Raw genomic sequence first — 17,715 nt, forward strand, 5'->3', positions numbered from 1 at the left:
TATTTGTTATTTGTCCTCTAACTGCTATTTATTACATTTTTCTGACATTTTTCTTGCATAAACCTCACAAATTGCAAGGAAGAAGTGGCCATGTAGATGTGGTTCATCTCTATCTGGTTTTGGTGGAGTTTCAAGTACTAGAAATGAGTGTAAATGAGCTAGAGTTCATTTGAGTCCATTTTGACCTATCTAGAGGCTAGCTGTCAGTGTCTTAAAAATCCCCTACATTACAGGAAGCACTGCCTGAAACGTCTGGGGAAAAAAAGAACAACATCAAGTTTATATCGTTTTTTCACATCTAAAGTAAAAAAGCATGTTGTGTGTATTAGAAAAAAAATGTAATATAATGTACATTTTTATTTTGTTTATTAAAATTTTAAGGGTGACCCAGCGTGCACGTAACCAAGACCTTCTTAATCCCAGTTCACCGGTTACTCATGTGAACTCTGGCTCTTCACATTCTCTTTTAATGAAAAGGCTCTTGTGTAATCATTGTTTTTTGATGTCAAGAGGAAAAAAGTGTTTAATATCTGAACTACGAGGTGTGTGCAACAGTGGACAGCACATAATTTCTGACACCAGCAGACAAGCATTCAACTCTTATGTATGAATATTTTTTATTTATTTATAGATTTTACTTCTGTATGCAAATGTACCTTTTTATTACAATTTGATTAAGGTTTAAAGTGTGTGGTGAATTTAAGGTTAAATTATATCCTTTAACAAGGTAAAAGACAAACCTTGACGAATTTCTCAGACATTTCCTTAGTTATTACAGTTTCTTGTCACATGACATAAGTAGGACAGTAGAGTACATAGTCTCACATAATGGGGGACTCTTGTTGACTCTCTTAGATTTTGCACAACATGATAATACATTATCAGTGCAGGACATTATGATAGTTCAACTATATAGAAAAATATAGCTATTGGACCACACCTATTATTTTTTTAATTCGGGCTTTTTCAGTCCTACTAGGTGTGCACCTAGCTATGCAGTCTACCTTTACAAACAAGAATGAGTCACAATAAAGAACTCACTGAGTTCGATTGTAGTATTGTAAAAGGGTGCCACTGTTGCAACAGGTCATTTTGTGAAATCTGCTCCTAGTTATTCCACATTCAACTGTAACTTCTGGATTACAGCATGCACATATGACTAACCAATGGTTCCAACATTAAGAAGAGAAGTGGCAATACATGGTGCAGATGACAAGTTTGCAGTTAAAAGGTACTTCAACAAATCTGGGTCCTCCTGAGACCTCCTGTGCAATTCTGTGCTACAGACAAGGTTCTCCAACTCTTTAAACAAAAATTGGACTCCTGAGATGTTACAAGGCTCAATTGTCTTCTCACTCCATTGCGCCGTTTTCAGCAGCACCTGCCATAAACAAGGTTCCCACAAAGAAGTCGCACAAAACAGTATTCTGTTTTGCTGCACACCATGTTTATCCCCTCGGCCATCCCTGGTGCACCTTCGTGTCTACTTCATTTGAGCAGGAACAGCTTGCTCCATCTCAGAATATTTTATAGGGATGGGTCTGTTGGTGGAATTGTGACTCTCTGGCTCCATTCATATATCATGTCAATGTGTAAATGATCACTTCTGATGAGTTTCACATTTTGATACATCCTGTCTGTACCTTCTGTTTTTAAGCATGCAGACTGACTGTTTTATTTCACAATCCATGCAATTAATAAATTCAAAAAGATAAAAGAAGCGACATGAGCTTCAACACGTCCTAGAGCCCAGGAGCTTCCAAATGTTGAAGCAGAATCTCAGCATCAAACTATTAAAGCCAGAGAAGAGGAATTATAGTTTATACTCTTACTCCTACTGTTCATAGGTTCCCCACAAACGTAAAAGTGTTTTGTAGCTGTAATAAACACAGCATGTAGTGGTGTTTTGCATGAGTGGATAACCTTGATATGTGTCTGTTTATGTTTCCCCCCTACTTTACTTTGGGTTGATTTGGTTTATTTAATAAAAAAAAATAATAACTAACTGAATCTCTATTCTTGTATATCGTGGCCTGGATCTGTAAGCACCAACAACTTGCAAATGTAAACTTGAACCACTTTTATCTTAAATATTAAAGACAAATTAGCTCAGTGAAAATCCCTGTGCCCTCTCTGTAGCTCTGTCAATACTTAATTTATTTTGTGCTGTCTCAGGAAAGAAAGACGCATATTTAAAATCCTCTAATTGTTTCTTCATCGCCACAATTCGAGTGTAATTAGATCTTAAAATATGGTACATTCAGCAGTGTTTCTATACCACTGATTCAACAATACATAATCTTCACTTTACCACTTAAAACCCTTAGATAGGTCCCGTTTCCATATGACCAATTTAAAAAAGTGGTTAGTAGTAAGTCATGGCTTGTCCGTTTATTAGTAACAACACAGATATGAGTAGAATAACCAGTGCTCTCGTGTCTGGGGAGAAAGAAAATATCTCAAGAATGCTGGTAAATTGTTAAGAAGGAACAGGCTGGAGTTTATATTCAGCTCAGATCAGTGTTCATAGTGTTACATTTGGAGGATTATTCAGAAGGACCAAACCCAGTGGCACAAAAACAGTTTAAAGTAGAACTTCCCTGCTTTACACAAGAGAAACTTCCAAAAGAAATAAATAAAAATGTAAAAACAAATAAATAAAAACCGAGTGGAGAGTGAGGTGAAACAACAGGACCACAGCATGAGTCACCAACAAATCTATAATTTACAAACTAGCTCCCTGCCATGCACAGAACTGGTATATGAGAAGGAAAGTAGAAAAATGTTGGTTAAAAAGGATAGAGGTGTGTGATGAGCAAAAAGAAGATCACACTGATGAGTGGCGAATGGACATTTTCTTTCAGGGCTAAGCTATGTAGATCAGATCCCCTGAGACACAGAGGTATGAACTGACTGCCCCCTACCTCCATCCAAATCACACATACAAACACATCCACAGCAAACACAGCAATGCGAAACTTCATTAAAAAGGTCATCTGCAGATCATGTCATCATCAACTACTGCCAGGAACAGTGTTCCGCTCACATGATTGCCCTCCTTTCACTCTTCATCCACATCTCATTACTAGATGAATGAAACAGTTTAGCCTTGAGATTTCTTATACTATGCGTTCCGTGTTTATTCCAGAATGTCATTATGAGTTATGCCATGTCTTTCTTTTAATTTAATCAAGTGGGCCCTAAGGTGCTTCAATTACATACTGTGGTAATTTGGGGTAGGTGGTAGTGGCATATGTAGTCCGGGGAATCCGCATTCCCTAGTTTAGTTACTAGATCTTTGGAAATCTCAACAAATGCATTAGTATCTTGATCTGCTGTGCTGCCTTTGAACAGTAGCCTATTTGAAGCAAATACATAAATATGCATGATTGTCCAGCCTTGATTGGGATCTTCGGGGCATTTGAAAAGATGCTCTAATAGCTCAAGAAGTGCAGACATTTCTGTACCTGAGCTCTTTCTCACCATCTCAAAAGGTACCTGATCTGGGCTGAACTTAAAGGGGTGTAAGGGTAACGGGGTAAGGGGTAATGCCATTAAATATTGTATCTGACCGGAGTACATCGAAGCATCCACGCGTCCTTTTTTGCTGCATTTGTGTGTGTGTGTGTGTGTGTGTGTGTGTGTGTGTGTGTGTGTGTGTGTGTGTGTGTGACAAGTCGCTGAGGCGTGCACACACAAATACCGCATTCATCCAGTTTTATATGATGATGGTGCCCCCGCAGCGGCCAACGGGCGCAACTTTCCTCCTCCTCCTGGATCGAGGAGAGGATAGAGAGACTCCATTCAGCACACACACACACACACACACACACACACACACTTTATGAATCTCCCTCCATCCTGACCCTCAGCAATCAGCCTGAGAGGAGGTTTGCATTCATTTGATTACCAAGAGAAAACGAAGACAAATTTCGATAAATGTTAAGTATCAGTTGCACACCAAACACATTGCCTCAAATGTTTAATGCTGACAATTTTTTTTTAAATATTTTCTCTTTCATTAACAGAAGCTCCTCCTGAACAGTGACAGAAATGCACGCTCACAAACAGTCTGCAGGTGGTAAGCGATCGACCGACGGTAACGAATATCAGCTATATGTCCTATTTCAAAAGCAAGTCAGTATTTTTACGAAAAACAAGAATCACTGAGCCTTTTTCACCTAAAGGTTTCTTTTCTAAAGCAAGTATTTTGCGCAGCTTGGTCGGCGAGAGTGCGCAGCTCTGTGCGTTCATGCGCTTGGAACGGAGTGAGAGAGTCAAAAGTGGCAGACAGAAGAAGACGAGATGCTGCTTTCTGCTGTGCACGGGACGCTCATCAAGGCGCAGATCCTCCCATGACTTACATCTTAGACTAAGAAGAAACAGGGTCATTTGGAGATGTTTAATGCTATTCGTTATTTCAACCACATAAACTTGTCCTCGACCACATCTTGTAAATAATTCTGCAGTGTAAATCATGAAGTCAAAAAAACAAAAAAACAAAATCAACCCACTGCATCACAGTTGCTGATTCTACCGGTGAATTCTCAAAGCCCACAGAAACCCGACAGTGCTCAGAGTTAAGTATGAGCGTGTGTTTACCGTTAAGAAACGATCCCATGCGCTGTTTTTTCCACCTCAGACAATATTCCTCTGTGCCTTAAGTCCCGTTAGGTTAAGGTCCAGTCCTTCCAAAAGCCACATAGTACCCCTGAAAAAATCCCGACGCTCAAGCGTTGGAAATAAGCCTTGGAAATAAGACTGGCGCACTTTTCACTCCAGAGGGTAGAAACTCGGGTTAAATGCGGTCCAACATTTACACACGGGCAGAAAGAAATTAAGGAAACCCTTTTAGTCCAAAACAAGTGCTCCGTTAATCCAAAATGGGTTTTTTTATTCACAACTATAAAATTCTCCTGTGACAGAAGAAACCATTACGCTCCGGGTCTTTTGACGCGAATCGGTCTACATGTTAATGACGGTCACGTTAGAGAAAAAGAAAGAACAGTGGGATTTTTTTCCCCCCCATCGTCCGCTCCTCACGATTCAGGTTGCACTTGGCTGATAAAACGCCGTCCTCTCTTTCTCGCTCTCTCTTCCTCTCCCCCCTCCTCCTCCTCCTCTCCTCCAGCCCCCAGTCTCTCTCGGAAGCTTTCGTGGAGCAGAGACGCACCTAGCGGCCTAAGAGGGAACTCCACAGCCACATGAGTTTATTCCCACCCCGCCCCCTATACAGACTGCTCTTAAAGAAACATTAAAATGTGAGACTTTTTTGCGTGTGTGTAAAAAGAGAAATCAATAAAACCTTCGTGAAGTGTGATTTGAAAAGTTAGACCACCATTCAGCTTGTTGCTTATATATAACAAAGATTTAAAAAAAGGTAAACTCCTATTGCCCATTGGTGTACAGTAAAATATCTTTAACACTCATGCTTTATGAATAATTATAAATAATAATGTTTGAAAATATTAATATTAAAAGTAGTTTTCAAAATGTATCGTTTTGTATTTTGAAGCCTGTTTCATATAAGCTACAACAACAAAAAACACAACATTTTTGCATTACCTTAAAATAAAACAAGTAAATAGTGCAAATACTGAAATTATATGTCTATCACCATTATCAACATATAGATATTTTCATATGATTTTAAAGGCATTAGGCTGAATGTTTAAAATGTTTAAAATTGATTGTTAGCAGTCTACTGTATTATTACAAAAATATTACCATAATATTAGTCAGAGGTTTTTGCTGGCATCTTTAAAAGGGTTTCTCGGTAATATTATCTTTTTTCTAGTCATTCATAATGCTGTCATTTGAATTCTACGCCACTATTATAATATAAATTTTAGTAACAGGTTATTGCATGGTCATCCATTTGGAAATCACATAGGAATTTATAAACGACCTTGATTAAATTATTACCATGTTCTTACTGAGGTGGAAGGTAAACTGTCACCAAAATCTCTACTCCCAGGGATTACTGGTGTCTAACTGCCAAACACAAGTCTCAGCTCTGATTTACCTTAAAATAGTGTCTCTTTCTCAGTAGTCTGAGTTACATTCCCCTCATGGGGGATATGGGTTAGCTTAATTCTAACACTTAGAAAGACATGGAGACCTTTGGCTTTTCTCCTGTGAAGAGCTTCTGGAGCTGAGAAAGTGGGAATACCAAAAGAAGAGAAAAGATGTCTGTGCTTTCAGTTTATCAAAAGGAACCTACTTATTTTTAATTATACACAAACAAAAGTTATACAAAAGCAAATAAAAAAATCAATCAAAACCAATCCAAAATAGAAAAATGTTCCTCCTGAACCAGTAGCTTGTTTTATACTAACCATCATCTTATTCTGTGTGACATCAATGCACATGGCAGCAGCATGGCAACCACATTTTCTGTCTACTCGATCTCTCTGCTCTAAGCCCATATATGAGACTCAACACAAAACTGCACATTGATAATGACATGTCCGTAATCAAAGCAAAAACACTTGTTCCATGAAAGTTTCTTTCATGGACCAAGTGTTCTTACTATACACAGAACAAAATGTTACTTGATAGAACATATTACACTGGAAAATTTTTATTAGAAACTGGTTGACTTAAAAATAACCTGTTAAAAAATTAAAAAGAAACATCTCAGATTATGCAGGTAACTGTCATGATCCGGAGTTTGTGACTCCGTGTTTATGTTTTAGTAGTTATTATTATTCTGGGTTTTGTTTTCATGTTCCTATGTGTTCCCCAGTCTGTGTGAAGTTTGTTTGTTGTGTCATTGCGTGTATGTGTTTCCTGTTTTATTTTGAAGGTCTGCGTCTTATGTGAGTGTTTTTAGTTTGCCTCCCTAGTCTCATCACGTTAATCACTCCCAGCTGTGTCCCCCACCTGTGCGTGATCTCCCTGTGTTCTCTGAGTGTTTTTAAGTCTTGTCTCCTGTCTTAGTCGTTGCTGGTTCGTCTGTGTTGTTTCCCCTCGGTCTCCATGCGTCTCTCCGTATGTATTTCCCCGGACCTCCCTGCATCTTTGTTTCTGGTTTGTTTTGTTAGTTTTACCCAGTTTAGGTTTTCCAGTTTCATGTTTACCCACCATTGCTGTTTGTACCCACTCCTGTAAATAAATACTCACCTGCACCAGAGCTGCCGCCTTTTGGGTCCTTTCTACAACTCCACACGTCTGCCACACCGGACGTGACAGTACGAACCAGCCACCATGGACCCAGCGGCAGTAAATCCGTCCGAGGAGCTCCGGGACAACATTACGTATAATGTGGAGATTCTCCTCGGGCTGTGGCTAGAGAACCCTCCGGAGGAGCTTCGCCGCACCGTGGAAAGCCGGCAGGGCTGGACTGGGACAAAAAATCGGCCCGGGCATTTTGACTAGAGACCGGCCCACCAGGATAAAGATTGAAAATGTGACGTCATTCAGGGGTAAAACCGCAAAGGATTCTGGGAACTTGTGGCAAGAGGTACTAGCGATAAAAAGAAACCCAAAAAATGCCAAGAAGCTGTTGTATTATTAACTGCAATAGCTGGTCGCATGACAGCCACGGGAAGCCGACGGGTAAAGAGATCGGTTTTTTTTATCGGATTACGTCGTTGAAGAGAAATTTTTTAAGCCATGTTTCCGAAGTAAGAGCCGACGGATGGTCTGGATATACCAAATATAACGTCTCAGAACACTTCAGCTCACATGTTAGTCTGCTCCAAGCATTCCCACAAAGGTCAGTCTGCTGTAGTAGTTAATACATCATTTTTCTTAACATAATTGGTGATATAGGTTACAAGCAAGTCTGGCGCTGAACAGAAATTGTCGCGCTATGCTCCTTTGTTTATTGTGCATAAATAGTGAATTGTCCTGACACAATATTGCGTTTCGCTTCTGTTATTACCATGGTACATTGACAAAAACATATACTTTTATTCACAGGGTAAAACAGTTGTTTTGTATCACTAATTGTCCAGTACGATTACAGCATACAATATTATTGTCACTGCTACATTTCTGTGATGGGTACCAGAAATTATTTCCACTACTAATTAATTACCGTTGAGCTCAAAGGTTATATTAATAAACGGTTAACGAATGTGTATTTATGACGACGATTTGTGAGACTGGTAAACTTACCTTTGTTCGTACGATAGTCTTTCGTTCTACACGGTGCATTTCAAGGTCCTGCACCCATCCGTCGGTAAACTGTACCTGGGCTTGTTGCAGTGATCTGAAGTTACTAAACTTCACGAGTGTATGCACTCACTCCAAGAACCGTATGATTATAAATCTGAGCGTGGTGAAAGTTGGGCAGCACGCTGACGTCTTTTGTCCACTCTGGGTGCTCCTAAGGGTCTGACCCTTTCACTCCTTTGATTTTTTCCTCGTATTTTTCTTTGTCTTTTCGTCGAGTCTGTCTTTGTACGGACCGGCATTGTTCTCCTTTTGTTTTGTACATTCCTTTTTTGTGCGGCAAAGAAAAAACAAGAAGGTATTGGAACCGGTGAATGACCGTTTAGCGGTGCTGCAAACGCTTGCATTTGATGCGGTACTTGGATTGTTTTGCCACGAGTTCCCGGCATGCAATGCGCGAAAATCACGTGATTGCTAAACAAGGGGGAGGGTGCATCCAGCCTCCTCGGCTGTAATTAGTCCAGCCCAGAGTCGATCATGACCAATTGGCCAATCCAACACCTTTCATTATATATACCCTTCCCGATGGCCAGTCCAGCTATGAAAGCCGGCTACAACGGCTCTTTTCTGGCCTGCCATGGCTTCTGAAGTCGCTTCCTCCGACCATGCAGGCTTTTCTCCGGCTCACACCTCACCTTCTCTCAGCCACTCCTGCCTCACTGCCCGACTCGCCGGATGTGATCTTGCCCGGCCTGTCGGAGCCGTCTGCGGGGAGGAAACGCTGATCGCGCCGCCGGCGCGCCACCCCACAGCCAGACATTCGGGCTTCTAATTCGCCGGCTGTGGTGAGTGAGGACTCTTTTCCGTTTTCGGACTGTGTGACTGTTCATTCAGGGGCTGTGTTCTGTGCGGCAGATGATTATGTGAACAGCGTATCACCTGCTCAACAGCCACTCTCAGCTCAGTTAGCTGCCCCGCAGCCACTCTCTGCTCTGTCACCAGTGCCTCCAGTGTCACTTTCAGTTCAGTGTCCAGCGCCTCCAGTGTCACCTGTAGCTCAGGCTCCAGCGCCTCCAGTGTCACCTGTAGCTCAGGCCCCTGTGTCACCGTTACTCGTAGTTCAAGCTCCAGTATCACCAGTTTCACTTATTCACTCCATGCAGGGAGAAAGACTTGTTTCTACTCAAGGTGCTTTTCATGGTTTAGCCGCCATTGGCACAGTTTGCCGCTCCAGGGCTTCCCCAGAGGCTAGGTCTCAGTCCCCAGCTGATTCTGGACCCCTGAAGTTTAAGCAGCCACCTGAGAACTGCACCATGTCAGCGTTGCCTGGGCAGAGCCAGTGCTCAGTGCATAGCCAATCGCCTTTGTGTCAGCTAGTGGGCTCCATGACTGCTGGCTTGGTGATGTCTTCTGCTGGAGGGTCCGAGGGACCGCTCCCGCCTTCGTCTCGTGTCTCCGCTGGAGGACCTGAGGGGCCCGTCCGGCCTTCGTCTCCTGTCGTCGCTGGAGGGTCCGAGGGATCAGTCCAGTCTGCAGCGCCACCGTTTCCGGCTTCCACGCCGCCACCTGCAGCGCCACCGTCTCCGGGTTCCACGCCGCCGCCTTCAGCCTTGTCTGGTCCGGCTTCAGACTCGTCGTCCTCGCCTGGCCCGGCTTCAGACTCGTCGCGGCTACATCATCCACGCCAGCTGTGGCCTCATCATCCACGCCAGCTGCGGCCTCATCTTCCACGCCAGCTGCAGCTTCTGCTTCGGCGTCGCCTGGTCCGGCTTCCGTGTCTTCGGCGTCGCCTGGTCCGGCTTCCGTGTCTTCGGCGTTGCCTGGTCCGGCCTCGTTTGGGTCTGCAGCTAACCGGCCACTTTCTAGGCCACTGGCCAGGCGCCATCACCGTCGTGGGCGGCCCCCAGACTCCCTTCACCTGAGTCGCCACCGTTGCCTTCCGCACGGTTGGCCCCCTGAACTGTGTCCACTTCGGCGCCGCTGCCTTCCGCGCGGCTGGCCTCCGTCGCCTGGGTCGCCGCCGTTGCCATTCGCGTGGCTGGCCTCCGGACCTCCGTCCGCTGCCGGTGCTCCTAGTGCACCGGCAGCACGGTGGCACGGTGGTTAGCACTGTTGCCGCACAGCAAGAAGGTCCTGAGTTCAATTCCACCATCAGGCCGGGGTCTTTCTGTGTGGAGTTTTCATGTTCTCCCCGTGTTTGCGTGGGTTCTCTCCGGGTACTCCGGCTTCCTCCCACCGTCCAAAGACATGCAGCTTGTGGGGATAGGTTAATTGGATAATTCAAATTGCCACTAGGTGTGAATGTGCGAGTGAATCTGAGTGTGAATGGTTGTCTGTCCTTGTGTGTTAGCCCTGCGACAGACTGGCGACCTGTCCAGGTTGTACCCCGCCTCTCGCCCTATGACAGCTGGGATAGGCTCCCGCGACCCTGACAAGGAGAAGCAGAAGCGACTGGATGGATGGGTGCTCCTGTTTTGTTTTGTTAGTTTTACCCAGTTTAGGTTTTCCAGTTTCTTGTTCACCCACCATTGCTGTTTGTACCCACTCCTGTAAATAAATACTCACCTGCACCAGAGCTGCCGCCTTTTGGGTCCTTTCTACAACTCCACACGTCTGCCACACCGGACGTGACAGTAACAAAATGAGAAACAATCTTAAAACAACTTGAAAAGTGACATAAATAATAGTAATCTCAAAACTCCTTTACTTTGCAGTTATATGATATGTTTCCCCGTCTGTTTCTCTCTATGGAGCCGAGTTGGAATATCATCTTCTTTAACAGGTCTATATGCACATTGGAGGCTTTCAATAACAGTAAAAAATATTGTAATGTTTGCTAAAGAATATGAGGAAACATAATGGCAATGCAATAGAACTGCAAATGATCTAGAATAACATGTACATTGAGGTGTTTTTAGTTTATTATACAGCTAACCTCCTCTCCCAAGGCAGCTTCACAGACTGTCTTGAAGTAGGAGCACTTTAGTTTATTTTTTTATTTGTGCAAGTTATTCCTATTTACTCTAACTAAATGAACTAGTAGTAGGACTAGTAGTAGTTAGTACTCTACTAATCTTTACTAGTACACAAATGCCACAAACACACAGACGATGTGCCATATTGACATAAGTCACATTTTGTTTCCAAATGTACAATACAGGAAAGTTACAACAACAAAGGATATGTGAAGAATTTATGTTAAAAAATTATGTTGTCATAAGCATCTTTTATTCTCCACCCTGTAACAAATTTACAAAACACTTTGATATGTATGCACACAGACATTAAACAACTAATCTATCTCATGATGCCACTGAAGCATAATGTGAAGTGTCTGAAAAATTTCTAAATGTGTTCTTCCAAACAAGAGCCACACCAGCCTCAACAAATGCCTGGAATCATGGCAGTGCAGAGGTGCAGAGCTCATGGTCTTCCAATAACTTTGTGGATGAATAAAGGGTTTCAACAAGGCTTCATGTAATGCACCTTAAAGCTACAGTGAACGGAGATTTTTCTTTGGATATGTCCTTGTTACAGCTACATTTTGACCCAATGTGTCATTTTGATAAAGACAACCCTTTATAAAGTGCTTACAACGTATTATTCTTTTTTTTTTTTGCAACACTGTGAGTTAGTATATCTACTATATCTACATTTATTATCATTAAAGTCAATGTAGTTTCTGGCAACTCAAATGACCTTGTGCTTATTTTTTAAAGTTCAAAGTCCTGTATGGTTAGACAGATACATACAAATCATTTTTGCTTCATGACTGTCTAGGACCAGAGTGTAAATATGCCCATTAGCCTCCAGTGTGTTTTGTTTTTTTGTTTGATTGTTTTGCGTGTGTGTGTTGTTTTTACATGAAAAGCTAGCAAGCTACATTTCATAAACTTTATGGGTTATGAAATGTAGCTTGAAATAACACAGACACCTGTTAATTAGAGCTAAGTAAAAGCCTAACAAATACTAGGATTTTAAGGACCAGGACTAAATCACTATAGATAACTTTGTAAGTTAATTTAGTCAAAATATGACAACTTCTTATTCAAATTACAATTTTGAGTTCTATTACTTCCTTATGGTAACATTCCTTGCACTCTTGCGAACAGTGTTAAAGCTGATGGTCTCATATTGAGTCAGCAGAGACAATGGTAATTGTGTTTCCATCCATTTAACCTCCTTCAAATGTGCCCTCTGCAGTGGTGCTGAAAGAAACAGCTCTTTTCTCGAAGAATCTAATTAGATTCAATAATTTGTGAATTACCCCGTTGATTTAAGCTACCATATGTGTGGCAGCTAAATCCTGCATCTGCTTAAGCTCATCCCTGCTCTCACCAGGGTTTTAATAGTTTTGCAATTTTCATTAGTTTTTATTTTTATTTAGTTTTGACTTCAGATTTTCAATTTTATATCAGTTTTAATTAGTTTTTACCAATTGGTTGCTAGTTTAGTTTAGTTTTTATTTTTTTAAAATCCTTAGTTTCAGTTTAGTTTTGATTAGTTTCACTTATAGTTTTAGTTGTGTTTGCAATAATTAAGTGTAACAAAATCCCAGTTTCATCATATCAGTCATTCTCTTCTGCTTATCCTTGGGTATGTTGCCATTCCAGCTACCATACCCTGCACCCTGGACAGGTCGCCTGTCTGTCACAGGGCTAACACGCAGAGACAGACAACTCACATTCCCACCTATGGGTTCTTTAAATAAATAAATAAATAAATAAAGGCAGATGAACAACCACTGATACCAGGCAACTATAAAATGTATATCTTGGCCCCAATGAGACTATTAACTCTTGCAGCACCGGGTGTTCGTAATTTTGGTTCAAGTGAATTGATAAACTTTTTGAAGGCAATTGACTCACACAGTTATGTAGATGTCCCCGTCCTGTTGTCTCGGGATGCATCACGCTGCCTTGCCTGGGGTTAGCTTCTGTTTCTGGGGATGAGGGTTGAGTGTGCTCCCTTACCTTCTCAAGGTAAGCTAGGTTAGCCTTCTTGTGTGAGCTTTTCAAATGCACTTTAAGGTTTGTGGGATTTTTTTCCCTTTAGAAATGTCCCTCATAATTTGTCTCTTTCCACTACAAGACACTTGCTTTATCCAAAACACAGTCATATTCAAAGTAATCCCAAATTGGACTCTGGCGCTTTCTCCCGACTTTTCCTGACATGATTCTGCGCGTGGACGGAGCAGCAACACAGACGACTCGACTAACGTACTGCCACCTGCTGGCATAGTGAGACAGCAAGAAAAAAATCTGGAAACTAAACTTCATTTTCACTCTTGACTATTGTATGACACGCACACATCTACGAAAACTAAACACATTTTTGCTATAAATTCAGTTAATTTTAGTTAGTTTTGTGAACACTCATTACAGTTTTAGTTAGTTTTCCTTTTTTTGTTTTTATTTTTATTTCCGTTAACGAAAATGTTTTTTCATTTCTAGTTTTCGTTATTCCGTTAGTTTTCGTTAACGATAATAACCTTGGCTCTCACTGACCTCAGCTATTGTTGTTCACATGGTTGCCAATAACATCAGGTAATCTTGAACTGACTGTGTTTAGAAATATTTTATGCCAACACTAATGTCAATGGCATTTTTTCACTGGAAACATGTTTTAAGCTTTGTTAGAACAGATATCTGCAATGTCCTCTAGTGGACTTCCTGCAAATTCCCAGCGCATACAGTAATGGAAAAATTCCTTCACTACTATACAACTGCCAATTTGGCCCTTATAAAACTAAAGGCATCTTCAAAGATGTCATCAGGTATAGATAGAAGGTGTTATATAAGTAGACATCTGTGCTAAATATGGTCTAGAAGCCCTGAAGTAAAAATGGGACACACACCTGGGTGGCTGAGAATGACTGAGCTAAGATCCTGTGGGACTTCCAGATATATATGGACAAACTGTTGATGGCTAACCAACCACAGATCGTAGTCGTGGATAGGCAGAGGAAGACGGCTGTAGTGATAGATGTAGCTATATCAAGTGACAACAAAATTGGGATGAAGGTCGAGAAGTACCATGGGCTGAGAGAGGAGCTTGAGAAGATGTGGAGGGTGAAAATAACAGTGGTCCCCATGGTAATCAGAGGACTCAGGGTAGTAAGCCCCAAACTGGGCAAGTGGCTCCCCCAGATATGAAGAACGACACCTGAGATCTCTGTTCAAAAGAGTGCAGCTCTAGAACAGCAAAGACACTGCTAAGCTCCCAGGCCTCGGGTAGAGGACTCAAACTTGAAGAATAAAGAATAGAATCAACTTCCTGTTATCTGATTGTCCTACGACTGCACTCTTCTGGCCAGGGATCTTGGATGGCGTTCATGGGATCTGCTAGGGCCACTCGTCCAGTTTGAGTTGCCCCAGGGACCACTATTGCCTTCACTCTCCACATTTTCTCTAGCTCTTCTCCTCTGCTTATCCACCGCTACTATGTCCAGTTGTTTGGCCATCACCAGTTTGCCCATCTTTATCTAGAAGTCCAAAATAATCTTATATTAGTTATACCCAATCACCCTAGGGGGCATATTCTGTGACCTCAGGATTTCTAGGCCATACTCGGCACAGATCTTCCTGTATACCATGCCAGCTATGTGGTTTTGGTGTTCCATGCATGCTCCGCCTGTTGGCATTTTGCACCATGCTGTTACGTCCTGGATTGTCTCAGGGGGATTGTTTGCGCAGTCTACGTCTGAGGTCTATCGATTTTGTGTTCAGGGCTCCTTTTTTGTGCTGCCATGAATAGTGACACTGTGTTGTCTTTCAGTCCAGTCTAGGATTTCTTGATTTCTATCTGCTGATGGTACGTGCCATGCAGGGGCCTGTTCTTTTGTGATGGTTCCTGTTCCTGGTCCTCTTCTTTCTCAGTTTTCTGCTACCTGAGGTATTCACTAAGTATATGATCACTTGCATTCATCTTCCTGAGGTACTCCTAGATCTTTGTTGTTCTTTGTTTGTTTGTATGAGCCATACAGAGGTAGACTTGCAGGTGTATTTCTGATCATTGTCCTGCTGCATAACAAGTGACCTTAAGTGAGCTTAAGCTTTAGAGCACAAACTGATGACCAGGCTTTCTCATCAATACAGCAAGTCATCCAGATCTTGAAGCAGCAAAGCAGCCTCCGACTATCACACTACCATCATGTTTGAATGTTCTTTTTACGAAATGCCGTGTTAGTTTTAAACTAGTTATAATGCGACTTAAAGCTTTCAAAAAATGAAAATGTTTTTTTCACTAGGTCAGACAGGTTCTATTTAAGTTTGGGAGTCTGGGTCTGGGAGTAATCAGGCCTGGGTGTGGCCCAACAGGGCCAGGTACATTTGAATAGTTTTATTCCCTTAATGAATGAAATGATCATTTAAACACAGTATTTTGTCTTTAATTGGGTGATATTTGTCTAATACTGAAACACGATGATTTAAATTGTAACAAATATGGATAAGAATCAGGTACGGAGCAAATAGTTCATTTCACTGTACCACTGAAATGTTACCAATACCTGCTTCATACAAATGGAATACATGCACATGTAAATCCCACAAGCAATTGCGAATGTCACACTTTAAATAGGTACAGTATCGCAGATATACGTGTGATGTCACACACAGAAGCGATATCTAACACTTTCAGTATACGTGCACACCACATTTCCAGCCTTTCACAAACAGGTACAGAACTCAAAATGTCATCTATGCAAAACACCTTCAATGAAACACTCACCTCCACACACCTGCACTGGATTAAACACAGCGCACCTGCAGTGACTCGCACCTACAACACAATATCTGAGTACACCTGGGATGCCATCTGCAAATATGCACTGTTAACTCATCATTTAAAAGAAAATCCCAATGATTGCTTTAAAGTTTTGTTCAACTTTTTTAAGATGACGCACAGTTTTTGTTTTTTGGCCACCCTCGGTGCCAACAGAACATCGAAATCATACGATTCATTCTGTCCTTTAGAATCGCTTAGGGGTCTCTCTCCTCTCTGTTCACCCTGAGTTTGTGTGTGTGTGTGTGTGTGTGTGTGTGTGTGTGTGTGTGTGTGTGCGCGCGTGTGTGTGCGTGTGTGTATTTCTCCACAGTTCATCTCCTCACCAAAGCACACTAGAGCAGAGGAGTGATAGTAGAAGCGAAGAAAAAACCCACATAAATAAGTGTCTTTTTTGTCACGCACTTACTTTACTGTAGGTGTAGTAAAGGCATCCCAACAATTATTAACTGACCTAACACCAAAGACTGGTGCGGTGTTAAACACAAACTTCTTACAGCCAAAATATCTGCTTTTTAAAAAATGGATCCTAACTGGACGCGACATCGCTGGCAAGGACGTTAGAAGCTCTGCTACTGACTGCAGGTATGCTAGTTCACCTGACCATCCGGTAGCATCCCTTCTGAGACAAACATTTCTCATTACCATTGGTGAACATGAACACAGCTTAGTCAGATCCAGAAATTCTTTATTGGCCATGCTTAAATCCTGGCCTATCTGTAAAAGGTCTTTTCTTTAGCAGGACAGATTATGTTACAGTTATAAAATGAAAACCATGTCCACTTCACCACTAATTTGTTTCCTTTTTTCCTTTTCCCTTCCCAGCCTCATCTCTGTCAAAATCCTATGTCGTCACGCTGTGCCTTTGCTTCCGTATGCTCCTCCAAGTTGATAGCTTCTAAGCAAATCACTGGTTCTCCCATTGGCATGAAAATGAAAAAGACTGCTGGAAAAAGAGCCTTTTGGCTGCCTGTCTGTAGCCTCTGCAGTCTGGTGAAAATGGGAAACAAAAATATTGTAAAGATTCAATGTAGAAGCTTGTCTAATGCAATTAGGCAGCATATTAATACAAAGTGAACTGAAAGTAGGTCATCAGGTTAGTTAATACTTTTAGAAGCACACAATGTACCTTTTCATGTACTTTGTACCTTCTGAATCACTGTTTGTTTTAATCAAGAGGTTAACTAAAAATCCAGCTGATTTTCTTGGTGTCTCATTTTGTTCTTTCTTCTGTCGACACAGGCAGAACATTTTAATTAGATATAGATAGATTTTAAACATTTTATATACAATATGTATATTTCTTTATATATGTTTAATCATTAATCTATATTTATGAAAATACCATTGTATCCCAGACAAAAAACGACTGAAAAACTGTGTTAAACATTTTGTCATACTGTGAGACGTAGCTGCTGATTTTCAAATGAGATCAAAAAAATACACGTGGCTGCTGCAATCACATTTCAATATGAAATTACACAGCACATGATATCACTGCTACTGTCAAAGTTATTCACGGTCTCCTCCTCCTCGTGTTTCAGTGGAAGGAAGAAACAGGCCTACATTGAAATCTTGTTTGTTTTGCTGCGAGCTGGTATTAGATATCTCACAAGGCTTTGCTCACACGCTCTCATGTGACATAAAAATTAGATTGTAGTTTGACAGTTTTGAGACAAGTTTTAATTGCAGAGCTTCCTGAAAAAAAAAAAAAAAAGCTTTCTCACTATATTAACTGCACTGTCTAAATGAATGACAACAGAAAGCTGCATGCTGCAATTAAAAAAAAAATGTTTGGTCTTTTTTTTT

The 17,715-nt window shown here is 41.5% G+C and overlaps 1 protein-coding gene across 4 annotated transcripts in view; it reads right to left on the reverse strand.

Moving 5' to 3' along the window:
* The window catches only part of nlgn1 (neuroligin 1), a 344,764-nt gene that overhangs the window by 285,004 nt on the left and 42,045 nt on the right, over positions 1 to 17,715 (reverse strand). For 3 of the 4 annotated variants that reach the window (XM_082524410.1, XM_082524409.1, XM_082524407.1), the window contains exon 1: positions 4,603 to 5,434. The gene's annotated coding sequence lies outside the window, so the exon portion shown is untranslated. Of the gene's footprint in view, positions 1 to 4,602; positions 5,435 to 7,125; positions 7,520 to 17,715 lie in introns of those variants that run through there. The other variant, XM_082524408.1, reaches the window with a different exon arrangement.

Source organism: Aulonocara stuartgranti (genome assembly GCF_965226115.1).
Source record: "Aulonocara stuartgranti genome assembly, chromosome: 23".
Taxonomy (NCBI): Eukaryota; Metazoa; Chordata; class Actinopteri; order Cichliformes; family Cichlidae; genus Aulonocara; species Aulonocara stuartgranti.